The sequence below is a fragment of the Dendrobates tinctorius genome, unplaced genomic scaffold, assembly GCF_039654945.1.
Source record: "Dendrobates tinctorius isolate UK_male_01 unplaced genomic scaffold, ASM3965494v1 ptg000097l, whole genome shotgun sequence".
Lineage (NCBI taxonomy): Eukaryota > Metazoa > Chordata > Amphibia > Anura > Dendrobatidae > Dendrobates > Dendrobates tinctorius.
In genome coordinates this window covers 25,569,664-25,582,923 of record NW_027361765.1, presented here as the reverse complement: position 1 = coordinate 25,582,923, position 13,260 = coordinate 25,569,664, and the positions used below count along the sequence as shown (strand labels likewise).

At 44.8% G+C, this 13,260-nt stretch overlaps 1 protein-coding gene across 1 annotated transcript in view; it reads left to right on the top strand.

Annotated features, from left to right (window-relative positions):
• AQP9 (aquaporin 9) overlaps nt 1-13,260 on the top strand; it is a 314,039-nt gene that overhangs the window by 1,121 nt on the left and 299,658 nt on the right. The window lies entirely within an intron of this gene.

The window sequence follows — 13,260 nt, the reverse complement described above, 5'->3', positions numbered from 1 at the left end:
CACCACAGCTTTCTGTATACAATAATAAATAATCTTTATTTTTATTTTTTTTAGTGACAGTGAGCTGCTTATCAGAGGAGGGGGAATGGTCAGACCAGAGCTAACAGGAGTTGTAGTCCAGGCAGTGATAATTGTTTGGAGATAAAACATTCATTGTATTGAAACAACAGCACACAGTCTAATAAATGACCCATCCCTGAAATCTGTGTCTCAGCCCCTACTTCATGCTGTCCTCAGATAACATAGCAAAAGCCTGCTGATAGATTCCCTTTAACTGTAGCAACCCTGTGGTGTTGAGGTCTTTTTACTGTTTCCATGCACAATCACTTAATCTTGCAGGGAAACAGCTGTTTCACCTGCAAGACCACACTGCCAATCCTCATGTAGCCATATGGTCTTATAGGAGAAAAAACTGTTTGTGTGCAAAATTTAAGTGATTCTCAAGAAAACAACAAAAAGGCCATTGTTCTGCAGGGCTGCTGCTGCATGATTGCAGCATGTGATCATAGCCCTATTGTAATTTTGTCACACACACCCACTGTTTTAAAGATTCAAAAATAGTTTAAATAGCTTAAAATTAAAAAAAACTACATTTTTTGTGCACAATTTGTACATGCCAAAATTTACAGCTTTTTCTTGGCAGAAAAATGCCTCAAGTCACTTACAGCAATTATCTATTAGTTTCCTATTGATGACTTATCCTTTTCCTCTTGTCCCTTACTACTTTTCGAAAGTGACATGAAAAGTGGGCAGTGTTTTTAGGTCAAAGGTGGGGCCACCACAGAGACAGATATATAAATTATCGCCAAATAGTTTTTGCTTTTTCTAATTAGCTTTTTCTGGCATACGGATACACAAGTATGCACCAAAAATATTTATAAGTGAGCAACTGGAATTAAATTTGCTGCATCTGACTCCGCTATACTTTTATTTAAGACTAGCTGAAGAGCCCAGCATTGCCTGGGCATAGTAACCAACTGTGGTTAGTTATACCAAATTATGATTATTTTGCACATAAAAACCGTGCATCTAATCCTATCCTGTGTGATACTGACTGTTGAACAGTGTATCTTATCCTATTCTGTGTGATACTGTCTGCTGAGGTGTGTATCTAATACTATTCTGTGTAATACTGTCTGCTGAGCTGTGTATCTAATCCTATCCCGTGTGATACCGCCTGCTGAGACATGTGTCTAATCCTCTCCTGTGTGATACTAACTGCTGAGCTGTGTATCTAATCCTATCCTGTGTGATACTGTGTGCTGAGCTGTGTATCTAATCCTATCCTGTGTGATACTGACTGCTGAGCTGTGTATCTAATCCTATCCTGTGATACTGACTGCTGAACCGTGTATCTAATCCTATCCTGTGTGATACTGTGTGCTGAGCCGTGTATCTAATCCTAAACTGTGTGATACTGACTGCTGAGCTGTGTATCTAATCCTATCCTGTGTGATACTGACTGCTGAGCCGTGTATCTAATCCTATCCTGTGTGATACTGTGTGCTGAGCCGTGTATCTAATCCTATCCTGTGTGATACTGTGTGCTGAGCCGTGTATCTAATCCTATCCCGTGTGATACCGCCTGCTGAGACGTGTCTAATCCTCTCCTGTGTGATACTGACTGCTGAGCTGTGTATCTAATCCTATCCTGTGTGATACTGGGCTCCCCCTGCAGTCTGTGTCAGAGGGTGGTCTGTGATGGCACGGTAATAAATTGTGTTATTTCCAGCTTTACAGAAGGACGATAACACCATAGAAATGATAAGAATAATAGGCTTCAGTTACCACAACTGTCTACAAAGAAAACTGTTGCTGATAGCAACCAATCACAGCTCATTTTTCATCTTTTAAACAGCTCTGGGATGGCGTGGCGAGTTTTGAGTGGCAACTTTTGTGTTTCGACTTTTATGTGGCGAGGTTGGTGTATGTGTGGTGAAATGTGTACTGAGGGTGGTATATGTCTTGAAGCATGTGGTAGTGTGTGGCGCATTTTGTGTGTGTGTTCATATCCCCCTGTGTGGTGAGTATCCCATGTCAGGGCCCCACCTTAACAACTGTACGGTATATACTCTTTGGTGCCATCGATCTCATTCTTTAAGTCCCCCTTGTTCACATCTGGCAGCTGCCAATTTGCCTCCAACACTATTCCTTTCACTTTTCCCCATTATGTAGATAGGGGCAAAATTGATTGGTAAATTGGAATGCGCGAGGTTAAAATTTCACCTCACAATATAGCCTATGATGCTCTCAGGGTCCAGTCGTGTGACTGTGCCAAATGTTGTGGCTGTAGCTACGACGGTGCGGATGCCAATCCCGGACATACACACATACATACATACACACCCACATTGAGCTTTATATATTAGATTAGAGTATGGGATGTTAGTCTCTGTAAAATCCTCACTTTGCTCTTTGTGGATTCATCTGTTCCTCGCTCTGTTGTGCTTCTGAACATGCAATGGAATTTGGAAGTTAGAATTAGTTTGCTTATTTATTTCTTCGGGCTTGGTTCACCTATAAAAAACCATAATCCCATTGAAAAATAATGTAAGGGTATGTGCACACGGCGCTGAGGTTTTTTTTTTTTTTATTTAAGAAGTTTCGCTGGCGGTTTTGTAGTGGCTTTGCTACCGGTGTCTTTCTATACTTCAAGTTATAATTACTAATCCAGACAAATTAACAGGCTACTATTTTAATTGCTCAATTTTGAAGCAGTTAAAAGATGCAGCAAAAGAGTTTGCCTAACAAACAGGCAATCCCTACATGTGTTGCGGCTGTCGAACAGCCATGAGACATGCAGCCGCAGGGACTCGAACGTATTTTTCGAGCACGCCGGAGACACTCAGCACACAAGCATGTTCAGATAACACCTTATCTGAGCTCGTTCTCTCATCCTTAGTAGTCAGTAGTCACATATGCTTCTTAGTACAGTTAATTATGCAAATTGTCTCTTCAGAGAGGAAGAGGACTAGAACTCTAGTGCCACCTATTGGAGATAGCAATCCTAAAAGTCAATGTTGACCCTTTAACGAGCCTTGTAACATGACTTAGGATAAAAGCCAAGCCAGAATCTCCATTTGCAGACACTGTGTTTCGGGGTACTGCCCCTCATCAGTGCAAAGTGGGAGATCTGGTTTGGCTGTGAGAGAAACCAGATCTCCCACTTTGCACTGATGAGGGGCAGTACCCCGAAACAGTGTCTGCAAATGGAGATTCTGGCTTGACTTTTATCCTAAGTCATGTAACTAGGCTCGTTAAAGGGTCAACATTGACTTTTAGGATTGCTACCTCCAATAGGTGGCACTAGAGTTCTAGTCCTCTTCCTCTCTGAAGAGACAATTTGCATAATTAGCATATTTCCCAGAGGAGCATTGCGGCTTTGTCTCCTCACCTCGACATGCTTAGCATGTCATTCTCCGCAAGGAGAAATGATACTTCTTGGATATTAGTACAGTTAAACATATGACAAACGTATAACACACTAAGGCTATGTGCACACGATGCAGATTTGTTACGTTTCCGCAGCATTTTTTTCTGCGTGGAAATGTACCAAAAATGCAAAGGATTACTAAAGCAAGGTTAATCAATGACAATCCAGAATTGTGCACATGATGAGGAAATTTCCATCCTTATTCACAGCATGTCAATTCTTTTTGCAGATCTGCAGCGTTTTTCACCCATTGACATCCATTGAGTCACTCAAATCTGCAGCAAAAACGCAGGTGTCAAAAGGTTTGCGGATTTGCTGCGGATTTACTGCAGATAAGGTGCCAAAAACGCAGCCGATTTGTCAAAGGAAATGATGTCAGAAGGAGGAAGAGTGTGTGGGCGAAGAATATAGAATAGTGCCCATCTTGGTTAAAGCACGTCAGCAATGGAGGTTGAACAAGGAAATGACTTCACTTTTTTTATTAAATACTATATCTTTATTTAGCTAACAAATCCGCAAACAAATCCTCATACTAATCCGCATGTTAAATCCATATAAAAAACGCATAAAATTCGCATAAAAAAACGAGCGGAATTTCCACTGCATTTTCTGCCAAATAAATCCACAACGTGCGCACATAGCCTTAAAGGGGTTGTCTGGCCTTAGGCTACAAGTCTGTACACGCTATATGACTGCAGACTTGTGAATCCTCACACTGTGTTCAGTTTGCACTGTGAGGATTCTCCGGTGTCGGGATTGGGATGTCATGTGACTACATGTATGCGATTTTGCATATTCCTGGCCACATTCCAACAAGAATTTGTCCGACCTTGCTCAATACACTTAAGGGTACTTCACACATAGCGAGATCATTAGCGAGATCACTGAAACGTCGCAGGTTTTGTGACGCAACAGCGACCTCGTCAGTGATATCTCTACGTGTGACACATAGCGGCGACCGCCCCCCCCTCTGCGATATCGCTGATCATGCTCGAATGTCCTAGGCCACTTTTTGATTGTTGGTGTCCCGCTGGCCAGCATGGATCGCTGTGTTTGACGCCATAACAACGACAAGTGACCTCAGAACTCAGGGACGCAGTCGTGATTTTGCTTTGTCTTTTCAATGCTCCCTCAGCTCCGATTGGTGGTCTCAAATTAGGATCTTTGTAGCGTTTCCTTTTATAGGTCAGCTATCAATTATATGCAATCAGAACATTTAACATGTACAGTTATAATAATCGCGTGTCCCCATGTCAGTGACTGTGACTGTGGATCCATGAATAAATAGCACACTAGCAAGTCAGACAGGGGCGCTGAAGCAAACTGCATAGTCATAGCGCAGTATTGGCCCCCAATCGGAGCAGAGGGGCGTGGAAAAGGCAATGCTGAAGCACGCCTATTGAGGTCTGAGTCGTCAGAATAGCTGCTGTGTGACAAGGTCCCAACGCCCACCGAGGTTTTATACGGATCGCCGTATCGCTGCTGCATCATTGAGTATATCTGCCTGCTTGAAAGCTTACTAGCGACCATGTATCTACGTACCAGAGATCCTTACCAGGTCGTATCATTTTCGGTATCGCTGGAGTATCACTATGTGTAACGGGACCCTTACATTGAGCAAGGACATGCCCAACTAGTCAGTATCACATACTTGCAGTCTCGTGCCTACCACTCCCAGCATCGGAGAATCCTCACAACATGCAATACACGCAATGAGAGGATCCAAAAGTCTACAGTCAAATAGTGACTTCAGACTTGTATCTTAAGGCAGGAAAACCCCTTTAAGTGATATATTTGGCTAATGATAGTCTATATGTACACATCAACCGCTGCTTCTATCCTCTGGAACGCTCTACCACAAGAAATCAGGACTATCCTCAATTTGCATAGTTTTAGGTGCTCCCTCAAAACACACTTGTTCAGAGCGGCCTATCACGTTCACTAATCAAAGTCATTTTATGTGTAAGTGTGCGTGTGTAGCCCATTCACTACCTCCATCCATCCTTCACTCCCTCAAGATGGCTGGACCTTCATTGTAAATACGCCATTGTAAATACACACCTGTACCTTGCATCTCCCCCACCTCATTATAGATTTTAAGCTCACGAGCAGGGTTGTCTTATTTTGCTTTAATTATTGTATTGTTAACGTTGTTACTTATGACTTGTGTTTTGAAATTGTTAAACTGTAAAGCGCTGCGGAATATGTTGGCGCTATATAAAGATTATTATTATTGTTATTATATGCTGGCTCAGCTGTCAAATTTTCCCAGGGGAAGCAGCTTAAACTAAACGACTGTGGTTGGTTTTCTGAAGAGGCTTATGACTGCTCCGCAGCCATGCCTTTAAGGCTGTGTGCCCACGTAAGCGTTTTTTTTGCGTTTTTTTAAGCGTTTTTACCGGCAAAAATGCTTAAAAATCGCTTAAAGAAGCATCCCATTCATTTTATTGCATTCTGCACTTTTTGTGCATATTGATGCGCTTTTTTCTGCAAAAAAAACACATCACGGTAAAAAGCGCAGCATGCTCATTAAGTTTGAGTAAAAGTTCGCGTTTTTAGCTATTTTCTATGAGACTGGGGACGTGCGTGGAAAACGCGCAGAAAAAAAAACACGTGTTTTCTGGGAAGGAGTCCGGTTTTCATGCAGAAATTTTCTGCATACGTGGGCACATAGCTTTACTCTATACTGTGAGGTTTAGAGAGCAAGTAGCTTCCGAGCGGAAACAGTCCACAGACTGAGCAGGTCACTTCTCTTAACTGCTTCAAGGTCTCCAAACCCGGAAGTGGTTAAAAGACCACATAAAACTGAACATGTACATGGCAAAGTCGTATTCATCTCATGTTCATTTTTTTTGGATCGCTTTTCAGGCATGGTTTCCCGGTGAATTCCAGGCGGAATCCTCTTGGTAAAGAAGTCATAAACTTTGTTTGACTCTGACATGTTTTTACTTTTTAAAAAAAAATAAATTTAAATTCCTTTGCCCACCATTCCTAAAATATAGCCCTCACTTTTTGTATGTAAATCTAGCCTCGTTAGCCAACGGACGTGAACCTCATACAGTCACCCACAAAGAAATGTTCAGGATCATGACCCCTTGGCCAACAAGACTCCATTTTCATACAAGGAAGAGAAGGCCACATCTCAGGAAAAACAATAGCAAGGACATATTTAGGGAAACAACTTTACTTAATAGTAATAATAATAATATTATTATTGTTATCAGGTGACAGGTCCTCTTTACATAATTTGTGATATACGTTTGACATAAAACTTTACTTATGGCTTATCGCAGTGAGGCTGAGTTCACACGTGGCGTTTTTTTCGCGTTTCCGCGGCGGTTTTAACCGCTCGATTTTGCCACGAAAACGCGAAAAATAAGCATCCCATGCATTCCTATGGGATTCCGCAATGCTGTGCTAATGCTGCGGTTTTTACCGCGGCGGAATCGCTTCGCGGTAAAAACCGCAGCATGCTCATTAATTTGCGGAATCGCGGCGATCCCGCACCCATAGGAATGCATTGTTCTGCTTCCTTCCCGCATGTGGCTGTGCACACCATGCGGAAAGTAAGCAGAACAATTGCGGATGGTACCCACGGTCCGGAGGAGAGGAGACTGTCCTCCGGGCTTTGGGTACCATATCCCTGTAAAAAAAAGAATTTAAAAATAAAAAATATTGTTATTCTCACCTTCCGGCGTCCCGCGCAGCCTTCCCGCCTCTCTCCACGCTCCCGTTCCCAGTAGTGCTTTGCGAAAATGCCTGCGATGACGTCCGTTCTCGCGGGATCGCGAAGTCTCGCGGTCATTCGCGTGACGTCATCGCGAATTACCGCGAGACATCGCGATCCCGTGAGAACGGACGTCATCGCGGGCATTTTCGCAAAGGATTACTGGGAACGGCTGCGCGGGACGTCGGAAGGTAAGAATAAAACCATTTTTTTTTTTTACATTCTATCTTTTACTACTGATGCTGCATAGGCGGGCTCAGTAGTAAAAAGTTGGTCACACTCATCAAACACTATGTTTGACGAGTGTGACCAACCTGTCAATCAGTTCTCCAAGCGATGCTACAGATCGCTTGGAAAACGCTAGCATTTTGCAAGCTAAATACGCTTGCAAAATGCTAGTTTTTCCGCGGGAAAATCGCGGGAATTTAAAATGCGATTTTCCCGCCGACTGGAATTCCGGAATTCTCGCGGTAATTTCCGCGAGAGTTCCGGTACGTGTGCACTTAGCCTGACACAATACTCTGCCTTTATTCTTCATGTTTCGCTCATGCTTGTGTAAAGATAAATTAGCTGTTTTTTGTGACAGTGATCCGATATTACATGAATGTGAAATAAATTGTATTTGTAAATTTTGTAATATTTTCTTATTGAGAAATTATCATGTGTGAAAATGCCCTAAACTGGCATTACAGCTTATGTGCAAAAGCATGCCAATACAGAACTTTATAAAAGATTTTCTGCTTTTTCTAATTCGTGACACCTACTTATTTTGGAACAGTTTGAAAAACGTTTCATATTTATGTGTTCGATTGTAAACCTTGAATATATAAGAAATTGAAAGTAACATTCATTGCATGTATTACAGTACCTGCTCATTATTGGAGTGTGTACAGGAGTGTGATGTTACATACTTCTCCATGCATCAGTAGTGTTACATCGTTGTCCTCCAGTTTTACGCTGCCCCCTTGTGGTTAGCAATATGACTCACTAGTCCGTTCAATACCTTTAAATTAAATTAACAAGATTTCTACAAAGAAACCAAAACCAGCACCTCCTAACAGAATGAAGCATGTGTGAGCTGATGTGTCGATATTATATAAAAACTGATACGGTAAGTGCTAAGATGCATGGAAACAAGGAATATGTGAAATTTAGTCTACATGACTGCCATATAGAATATACTTATAGGGCTCATACTCACATGCAAGAAACTAGGACAAGTCTCGCACGTCCTAGTTTGTGCTTACTGCACAGCACGCTGGTAACTAAGGTCCACATCCGGTTTCTAAGCACCACGCAGCGCTAAGAAACCCAATGTTTACCTTGGTTATCAGTTCCAGCTCGCTGATCGCTGGTCTCCCGCCTGTCACACGCAGCGATGTGTGCTGGTCAGCGGGAGACCAGCGATCAAAAAAAGTCCAGGCCATTCGAGCACGATCAGCGATACCCGGCAGGGAGGCTGGTCACTGATAAGTGTCACACACAGCGATCTCGCTGGTGAGATAGCTGTTGCGTCACAAAACTTGTGACTCAGCAGCGATCTCGATAGCGAGATTGCTGTGTGTGACGGGGGCTTTAGTCTCTAGTAAAATTGGGCACCGAAAAGCTGGATGAAGGCTTGTGATGTACAGAAACACTGCTCATCTAGGAATGTTTGTCTATAGCACTCATGTAAGAGCCTTGTAGGCTATTGTATGTGCACTATGTTAACATGTAAGCTGGAAATCCAATTAGATTTTCACAATTGCTACTGTTTAATTAAAAGGCTTGCCTCATGAAGAAAGACCTTCTCTAGAAGACTGTGAAGCACTTCATTACCATTTCTACTTTGGATTTTCAGCTGCAGATTGTGTCACAAATAGTGTTGAGTAGAGTTGAGCGAAACGGGTCGAAAAATTTCAAAAGTCGCCGACTTTTGGCAAAGTCGGGTTTCATGAAACGAAACCCGACCCTAGGATGAGGTCGGCCACGAGGTCGGCGACTTACGCGCCAAAGTCGCGTTTCAAAAGTTTGTTTTGCGCTCTTTTTCAGCCAATCAGGATTCACGGACACTGTGGGCAACGTGATGACATAGGCAGGGGTCACCACCATCTTTCAGAAGGGCATGCAAGTGATTGGCTTGCTTTGGTGGACGTCACAGGGGGTATAAAAGGGCGTGCACGCCGACCGCCATCTTACTTCTGCCGATCTCAGTATAGGGAGAGGTTGCTGCTGATTCTGTAGGGAGAGCGTTAGGCAGGGAAGAAGACAAAAAAACTGCTTCTGCTGCTAGCGATTTGGCCTGCACAACACACCAGTCACTGTGTGTGCAGTGCAAGGGGAGGCTATATAGTGGTGTATCAGTGGTGTTGGTTGTTGGGCTGCCTTCTAAGGCTTCCTGACATTCCTGCATTGCTGTTTACCCACTGCTCCGCAAACTGCTTTTTTAAAAGCAATCCCAATTTTTTTTTTTGTCATGAGAAGAAAAAAAAACTGCTTCTGCTGCTAGCAATTTGGCCTGCACAACACACCAGTCACTGTGTGTGCAGTGCAAGGGGAGGCTATATTGTGGTGTATCAGTGGTGTTGGTTGTTGGGCTGCCTTTTAAGGCTTCCTGACAGGCTGGCATTGCTGTTTACCCACTGCTCCGCAAACTGCTTTTTTAAAAGCAATCTAATCTCCCTTATCCTCTAGTCCCTTTTGTCACAGCTGTGCCATCGAGCCTGTGACATAGCGCTCAGATATCAGTGGGCCTCACACAATCCAAAACTGTCCACAAGTGTCTGCAGAAATTCAAAATCTCCCTTATCCTCTCGTCACTTTTGTCACAGCTGTGCCATCGAGCCTGTGACATAGCGCTCAGATATCAGTGGGCCTCACACAATCCAAAACTGTCCACAAGTGTCTGCAGAAATTCAAAATCTCCCTTATCCTCTCGTCACTTTTGTCACAGCTGTGCCATCGAGCCTGTCACATAGCGCTCAGATATCAGTGGGCCTCACACAATCCAAAACTGTCCACAAGTGTCTGCAGAAATTCAAAATCTCCCTTATCCTCTAGTCACTTTTGTCACAGCTGTGCCATCGAGCCTGTCACATAGCGCTCAGATATCAGTGGGCCTCACACAATCCAAAACTGTCCACAAGTGTCTGCAGAAATTCAAAATCTCCCTTATCCTCTCGTCACTTTTGTCACAGCTGTGCCATCGAGTCTGTCACATAGAGCTCAGATATCAGTGGGCCTCACACAATCCAAAACTGTCCACAAGTGTCTGCAGAAATTCAAAATCTCCCTTATCCTCTCGTCACTTTTGTCACAGCTGTGCCATCGAGCCTGTGACATAGCGCTCAGATAACAGTGGGCCTCATACAATCCAAAACTGTCCACAAGTGTCTGCAGAAATTCAAAATCTCCCTTATCCTCTCGTCACTTTTGTCACAGCTGTGCCATCGAGCCTGTCACATAGCGCTCAGATATCAGTGGGCCTCACACAATCCAAAACTGTCCACAAGTGTCTGCAGAAATTCAAAATCTCCCTTATCCTCTCGTCACTTTTGTCACAGCTGTGCCATCGAGCCTGTCACATAGCGCTCAGATATCAGTGGGCCTCACACAATCCAAAACTGTCCACAAGTGTCTGCAGAAATTCAAAATCTCCCCTGTCCTATAGACACCTTGTACCTTGTTTTACATTACTATATAGTTTGTTGGATTTTGTCTACATTTCTACCAAAAATGAGGAAGGCTGGTGGAAGAGGCCGTGGAATTGGGCGGGGGTTGGCAGCTGGTAATGATGGTGTTGGTGGTGGATCTGATGGTAGTGGCAAGAGCAAAATAGGACCGAATGCAGGAGGTGTTGAGCCTGCGTCATCGTCTGGCTACATAAGGCCTCGAACGCTTAGTTTTCTAGGAGTTGGCAAACCGCTTTTAAAGCCAGAGCAGCAGGAAAAAGTTTTGTCTTACATTGCTGACTCAGCCTCCAGCTCTATCGCCTCCTCTTCTTCAGCTGTAAAAAGTAAAAGCACTGAGTCGTCATTGGAGGCTCATGTTCATGAACCACACCTTTCCTTGTGTCCTTCACCCCAACCAAGATTGAAGGATGACGCAGGCCATACTACTGATTACTCCATGGAGCTGTTTTCACATACCATGCCTGGATTATCAAGTGAAATGGTGAATTACCCAGGCCAAGATGAATCTGACATGGAGTGCACTGATGCACAGCCGCTGATGGATGGTTCTGCTGGTACATTCACTCAGAGCACTACATTGTCCTCGCAGTGTACAGAGCCAGATTCTGACCCTGATGAGACTCAGGTGCCCCTTCCCGCACACTATACCACCATACACGGTGACACAGAGGAAGGTGCACATGACATAGAAGAGGAGGTGATGGATGACCCAGTTGTTGACCCAGATTGGCATCCATTGGGGGAAGAGGGTGCTGCTTCCAATAGCTCAGATGAGGAGCATCCACAGCAGACATCGACATCGCAACAGCTGTTATCTGGCAGGCCCGGAGCACTCCAAAGACAGGTTCCAAACATCAAAAGAGTTGCTGGACAGCTTGTCCAGAGGGTCAAAAGATCACAGCGTGCTAGGCCGCAAAATGTCTGCCAAAGTAGGAAGAGTGCAGTGTGGCACTTTTTTGACCAAAATCCTCATGATCAGGCCAAGGTTATCTGTAAGAAGTGCGCAATGACCTTTAGCCGAGGGAAAAATCTGAAAAATTTGAATACCAGTTGCATGCTTAGACATTTAACCAGCATGCACTTGCAAGCGTGGACACAACACCAAACCTCAAGTGCCACATGTGCAACTGATCACAACAAAGGTAGTCAGCAACGCTACATTGTTTCCCCCACTGTAAGCCCACCAGTTAGCACAGCAGCAAATGTTGAGGTGTCGTTGCAAGGCCACAGCAGTCAGGGAATCCCACTGTTATATCAACGAAAGACTGATTCTAGGCCATCAGAAAGAACACCAACTCCATCACCATCATCAACCCTCTCTCAGTCCGCCCTGTCCACCGCTACTTCCACCATATGCAGCTCTCAAGTCCAGCTCACCCTCCCTGACACTATGAGTAGGTCAAGAAAGTACTCAGTCTCTCATCCGCGTACACTGGGTTTGAACGCCCACATTGCCAAACTAATCTAGTTTGAGATGATGCCCTTTCGGTTGGTGGAAAGCACAGCTTTCCGCGAACTCATGGCCTATGCAGTAACACGCTATGACCTACCCAGTCGCCACTTCTTCTCTCGCAAAGCCATCCCAGTCCTCCACCATCATGTGAAAGACCGCATTGTCCATGCACTCAAGCAGTCAGTGAGCGGAAAGGTGCACCTCACAACTGATGCATGGTCCAGTCGGCATGGCCAGGGCCATTACGTGTCCATCACTGCGCACTGGGTTAATGTGGTGGATGCAGGGTCCACAGGGGACAGCGGTGGTGGGACAGTGCTGCCTAGCCCACGGTATAGGAAACAGTTGGCTGTAGGCGTTCGACCCTCCTCCTCCTCCTCCTCCTCCAGAAGCGAAAGCTCATCCACAGAGCGCAGTCGTACGAGCACTCCATCTGCAGCTGCCACTGTTGCACACGATGTGTCCCCCTATCGAGCAGCTAGTGGAAAGCGTCAGCAGGCTGTGTTGCAGATGATGTGTTTGGGCGACAGACACACCGCCGAGGTGCTGGCCGAGTACTTGAAGCGACAAACTGAGTCATGGCTGGGCAGTGTACATCTTGAGGCAGGCAAGGTAGTTAGTGATAACGGCCGTAATTTTGTGGCAGCCATAGCCCTTTCAAAACTCAGCCACATACCTTGCTTGGCTCACACCTTGAACCTGGTGGTGCAGTGCTTCCTCAAAAATTATCCGGAGTTAACAGCCCTGCTCCAGAAGGTGCGAAGACTGTGCGCGCACATCCGCCGGTCGCCTGTACACTCCGTTCGTATGCAGAAGCTGCAGCGATTGCTCCACCTTCCCAACCACCGCCTCATTATCGACATTGCAACAAGGTGGAACTCCACCCTGCACATGGTGGAGCGGCTGTGCGAGCAGAGGCAGGCCATAATGCATTTGTGGGAGGATACACGGCCAGGCACTTTGAGAGCAGACATGG